Source organism: Boleophthalmus pectinirostris, unplaced genomic scaffold (genome assembly GCF_026225935.1).
Source record: "Boleophthalmus pectinirostris isolate CB_2022bp ecotype Guang Dong unplaced genomic scaffold, ASM2622593v1 HiC_scaffold_17, whole genome shotgun sequence".
Taxonomy (NCBI): domain Eukaryota; kingdom Metazoa; phylum Chordata; class Actinopteri; order Gobiiformes; family Gobiidae; genus Boleophthalmus; species Boleophthalmus pectinirostris.
The window spans coordinates 1,644,539-1,650,538 of NW_026571115.1; positions in this window are offsets into that span (position 1 = coordinate 1,644,539).

Below are 6,000 nucleotides of genomic sequence, written 5' to 3' on the forward strand. Positions count from 1 at the left end.
ACTGCTATTGATAGTACTGCTTCTACTACTACTACTGCTACAAGTACTGCTACTGCTACTACTACTACTACTACTACTACTACTACTACTGCTGCTACTACTACTACTACTACCACTGCTATTGATAGTACTGCTTCTACTACTACTACTGATACTGTTAATACCGCCACTACTGCTACTACTGCTACAAGTACTGCTGCTGCTACTACTACTTCTGCTACTACTACTACTACTTCTGCTACTGCTACTACTACTACTACAATTACTATGGTTGGTACTACTACTGCTACTACTACTACAGCTACTACTACTACTGCTACTGCTCTGACCGCCACTACTACTACTACTATTACTACTACCTTTTTCACTGAGTCACTTGAATTTTTTGAACCCACCTTTTCGATTCAGAACAAAGATAATCAGATAATATTCGACCGTGCCTTTCCGATTACGGAACGGTCAAGTAAAACTCATTTTTCTAAACCAAATGTTTTGATCCACACCGTTCACTTTTGTTTTGTTTATTTATTTATTTTGTAATAAGTTGACACTGAAGCTGACACCATATTCTGTACTTTTTTTTTTTTTTTCACAGCTCTTCTTGGACAACGTTATAAAAGCGTTCGAATACTTTTACAGATAATCAGCTGGTTTACATGGCAGAGAGACAGCTTCATTTTACCCCTCACAAACTCCCCCCACCACCTTCGCCGTTTTTTTATGTTTATTTTTGTGTTCGTAAAAAGGATGGAGCTGGAGTTGCAGCATCTGTCGCTCTCCAGTTTTAAACAGGTAAAGTGGTGACGTGCGCCTTATGGGAGACTGACTCGCAATAAATGTGACAAGTTTTGGGTTTCCTGTAATTGAGTTTTTTACATTACGCAAATAAAACTCAACTTGGTGTGGAAATAATGAAGCGGTTTTGACCATCTTAGATGTTTTTAAATCGCAAATCAAGAAAATATGATCTGGTTTTAATCGCTCTTTAAAGCGCTTTATGTGAGTTTTACTGTTTTAAAACCTGTGGTCCAAAAATTATTCATCTGTTTATCATTCGTATTTCTTTTTCAAAGTAAAACCAAAAATAAGAAAATGAAAGAAACAACTATTTTCTTCATTATTTTTCTCCAAAACCAAAATGAAAAAAACGGAAACAATTAGTTTTTTTCAGTTTTGGATTTTGTGTTTAAATGTGACTTAAACTGCGATGCCGGACTTTCATCCACATCTTTCATCTTCCGCATATGGACTAAACCATATCCAAACCATGTCTAAACCAGGACTGAAACTGGGACCAGACTAAGACTGAGAACAGGACTGAGACCAAGACTGAGACCGGGACTAGACTAAGACTGAGACTGGTTTTGTCCTGGTTTAGACCTGGTTTAGACCTGGTTTAGACCTGGTTTAGACCTGGTTCAGTCCTGGTTCAGTCCTGATTCAGTCCTGGTTTAGTCCTGGTTTAGTCCTGGTTTAGACCTGATTTAGAACTGTTTTAGACCTGGTTCAGTCTTGGTTCAGTCTGTATGAAAAAAATCAATCACCACAGTTTAAGTAACTTTCTTCTACTTACTTTCCCACCACTACAGGGTAAGTCACAGCTGCCCAGGGGCTAAATAAGACATATGACTGCCCATCTGCACCAATGGCCTCTCAAAACAAACAATCATTCATTTATTTTGTGAAAAAGCAGAAAATATAAACCTCCAAAATATTAAATATGAAGAAAAATACCAAAAAATCAGGACAAAAATAATAGTGATTGTCATTCCACTTCAGTGTGTTGTTGTGTGTTGTTGTGTGGTGTTGTGTGTTGCTGTGTGTTGTTGTGTGGTTGTGGGTGGAGTTTTGTGGTGCTCCATGGTGTTGTGCGTTGTTGTGTGCGCTGTGAGTGGTGTTATGTGGTGTTGGTTGGTGTTGTACATTGTTGTGTGCACTGTGGGTGGTGTTGTGTGGTCTTGTGTGGTGTTGTGTGCACTGTGAGTGGTGTTGTGTGGTGTTGTGAGTCTTTATGTGCGCTGTGGGTGGTGTTACATGTTGTTGCATGGTGTTGTGCGTTGTTGTGTTTGCTGTGGGTGGTGTTGTGTGTTGTTGCGTGTTGTTGTGCGTCGTTGTGTGCTCTGTGGGTGTGTTGTGTGTGTTGTGTGTTGTTGCGTGTTGTTGTGCGTCGTTGTGTGCTCTGTGTGTGGTGTTGCGTGTTGTTGTGCGTCGTTGTGTGCTCTGTGGTGGTTGTTGCGTGTTGTTGTGCGTCGTTGTGTGCTCTGTGGGTGGTGTTGCGTGTTGTTGTGCGTCGTTGTGTGCTCTGTAGGGTGGTGTTGTGCGTTGTTGTGCGTTGTGTGCGTCGTTGTGTGCTCTGTAGGTGGTGTTGTGTGTTGTTGTGCGTCGTTGTGTGCTCTGTAGGTGGTGTTGCGTGTTGTTGTGCGTCGTTGTCTGCTCTGTTGGTGTTGTGCGTTGTTGTGTGCTCTGTAGGTGGTGTTGTGTGTTGTTGTGCGTCGTTGTGTGCTCTGTGGGTGGTGTTGTGTGTTGTGCGTCTGTGTGGTGTTGTGTGTTGTTGTGCGTCGTTGTGTGCTCTGTGGGTGGAGTTGTGATCTGCAGATACACGACTCCAACCTGTGATTAATTATTAAGTGTGTGATTAAAGAGTGCGTTGTGCGTCTGTCTGTGTGGGGTCTGAACGCACAACGAAAGAGGGAGCAGAGAGGAGAAGAAGAGAAGAGAGGGAGGGGTTCACTGGGGTCTACAGAGAGATGGAGGGAGGGGAGGAGGGAGAGAGAGAACAAGAGAAAGAGAGGGGGGTTCAGTGGGGTCTGCAGAGAGAGGATGGAGAGAGAAGAAGAGAGAAAAGAGGGGAGAGAGAGACAGGAGAAAAAGAGAAGGGGAGAGAGAGGAAGAGAATACAGGAGAGAAAGAAGAGGGTTCAGTGGGGTCTAAAGAGAGAGAGAAGAGAGAGACAGGGGAGACAGAGAAGTAAAGAGAGAGACGGAGAGAAAGAGGGAGGGGGTTCAGTAGGGTCAGAGAGAGGAAGGGTACAGAGAGAGAGAGAAGAGAGAAAAGGAGGAAAGACACAGTAGAGAAAGACAGTGGGGTCTGCAGAGAGAGTGGAGGAGAGAGAGAAAGAGAGGGAGAGGAGAAAGAAGAGGGAGTGGAGAACAGAAGAGGAAAGAGAAGGGAAGAGAAGAGGGAGAGAGAAGGAGGTTTGGAGAGAGAGCGAGGAGGATAGAGAGACAGAAGCATGTATCATTGGAATCTGCAGAGAGACAGGTGGAGAGAGAGAGAGAGAAAGGGAGGGAGAAAGAGAGAGTGGGACAGAGCAAACTTCAGTGAACTCTGTGGAAAGAGAGAAGGAGAAATCAAGAATCGAAGAAGAAAAAAGAGGGAGGGAGATAGAAAGACAGAGAAAAGAGAAAGAGAGAGAGAGGGAGAGAAAAACGCAGGGAGAGAGGGGGCTTCAGTGGGGTCTGCAGAGAGGAAGGGAAGAGAGAGAAAGAGAGGTGAGAGGAGGAAGAAGAGAGAGTGGAGGAGAGAACAAGAGAGAGACAAGGAAAGGAAAGGGAAGAGAAGAGAGAGAGGAAGAAAGGTTTGGAAGAGAGAGAGCGAGGAGGGGAGAGAGACGAGGGCAGGTGTCACTGGGATCTGCAAAGAGAAAAGGTGAAGAGAGAGAGAGGGGGTGGGTGAAAGAGAGAGGGAGGAAGGGAGAAAAAGAAAGAGCAAACTTCAGTGAACTCTGCGGAAAGAGAGAAGGAGAAATGAAGAAAGAGAAGGAGAAAAAGAGGGAGATAGAAAGAGACAGAGAGAGAGGGGGTTCAGTGGAGTCAACAGGGAAAGAGAGGGGTGTGAAAAAAGAGAAGGGTGGAGAGAGAGAGAGAAAAAAGGGGAAGAAAGAGGGGGAGATAGAGAGAGAAGAAGAGAGAAAAAGGAGGAAAGACACAGTAGAGAAAGAAAATGTGGTCTGCAGAGAGAGGGGAGAGAAAGAAAGAGAGAGTGGAGGAGAGAACAAGAGAGAGATGAGGAAAGGAAAGGGAAGAGAGAAAGAAAGGTATGGAGAGAGAGAGAGAGAGAGAGAGAGAGAGAGAGAGGAGGGGAGAGACAGGGGGGCAGGTATTATTGGGATCTGCAGAGAGAAAAGAGAGAGGGAGGAAGAGAGAAAAAGAAAGAGAGAGCAAACTTCAGTGAGCTCTGCGGATCGAGAGAAGGAGAAGTAAAGAAACAAAGAAAGAGAAGGAGGAAAAGAGGGAGGTAGAAAGAGAGAGACAGAGAGTAAGGGCAGAGAGAGAAAGAAAGAGAGAGGGACTGAGAGAGAAGAGAGGAAGAGAGGAAAAGTGGAGTGGTGTAAACAGCTCAGTCAAAACAAGGACTTCTGCTTCATATTTTCTCGTATTAAAATTCAAATACTAAAACATATTTCTTTCTTTTTTTTTTTTTTTTCTTTTTTGTTATTATCTTCACAGAACTGTTTCTCCACAAAAGTTGAAGCACTAAAATTCCTCCAAACTTCCAAATTACACAAGACGCCTCTTCAACAAACTTCTGACTATACGTTTTTACACGATGCTTAAACAAGATTCAGAAATAGTTTGGACACATTTGATTTGGAATTTATTATTTTATGCAAGAAGCAGTGGAAGAACTCAATACCATTTTGGAAAAAGGGACAATTTTATAACATGAATAAATCAAAAAAGTAATTTCCCATGTGGATTCGTAAAGTTTGTCGAAGTTTACATCTGTATTCTATCTTTTGCTCGTAACATTTTTATTACAAAATATCAATTTGTTCTTCTCAAAGCGGAGCTATTTTTACGTTTTTATCGGGGGTTAACTGTTAACACGAAACATTTACATCAGCGCGTTACCTGTGATGGTTTTGAAAATACTGTATTTGGCAAAAGTTTTCAAATATTTACAGAATTTCGTTTTCGTTTTTGATGCTCTAATGAAACTACTGCACGTCGAGAAGGAGGCACGGACTATGCAGCATGGTTTAGTCCTCTTTAAATCCTGGTTAAGTTCTGGTTTTGACCTGGTTTAGTCCTGGTTTAGTCCTGGTTTAGTCCTGGTTTAGTCCTGGTTTAGACCTGATTTAGACCTGGTTTAGTCCTGGTTCAGTCCTGGTTCAGTCCTGGTTTAGTCCTGGTTTAGACCTGATTTAGACCTGGTTTAGACCTGGTTTAGTCCTGGTTTAGACCTGGTTTAGACCTGGTTTAGACCTGGTTTAGTCCTGGTTTAGTCCTGGTTTTAGACCTGGTTTAGACCTGATTTAGACCTGGTTTAGACCTGGTTTAGTCCTGGTTTAGTCCTGGTTTAGACCTGGTTTAGACCTGGTTTAGTCCTGGTTTAGTCCTGGTTTAGACCTGGTTTAGTCCTGGTTTAATCCTGGTTTAGTCCTGGTTTAGTCCTAATTAAATCAGGTTTTAGTTCTGGTTTATCCTTTATTTTAGTAATAATAAGTTAAATTTTTCTTTTGATGCTTTGAGCCTTCCATTTTTTGCTCTCCGCTCTAAGACACTCCCCCTTCAGAGCGCTATCACAACTGAATCAGCGTGCATTCCGCTCTAATGAAACTACTCCACGTTGAACCATATTTGTGATATAGTGGTTTTTGTATATTTATGGAGAATTGTTGCGAAGGAGGCAGGTTTGTGCTGCTAAACATAAGGAGCATTCAAACAGGGGCAATAGAAAGATCGCTAGATTACCCAAACACATATGGATGATATATAAAACCTCTTCAGACACATTTTTGATGAGGGAACAACATTATAACACGGCAGAAAGCTCCAAAAAGTTGATTCATCCTCTTTAAAATGTGAGTCAAAAATTCAAAGAGAGTATTTTTATTTCGTCATTAGTCTCGTGTTCCGTTCGCCACGTTTATTTTGGGAGAATTGTCCGTAGAGCGCGCGTAGCCGGAGCCGATCACTTGAACTGGAATTTTGCACATTTCACCAGATATTTTCTTCTATTTCCCAAAGGTTGAAACTTGGCATTTGGAATAATTTA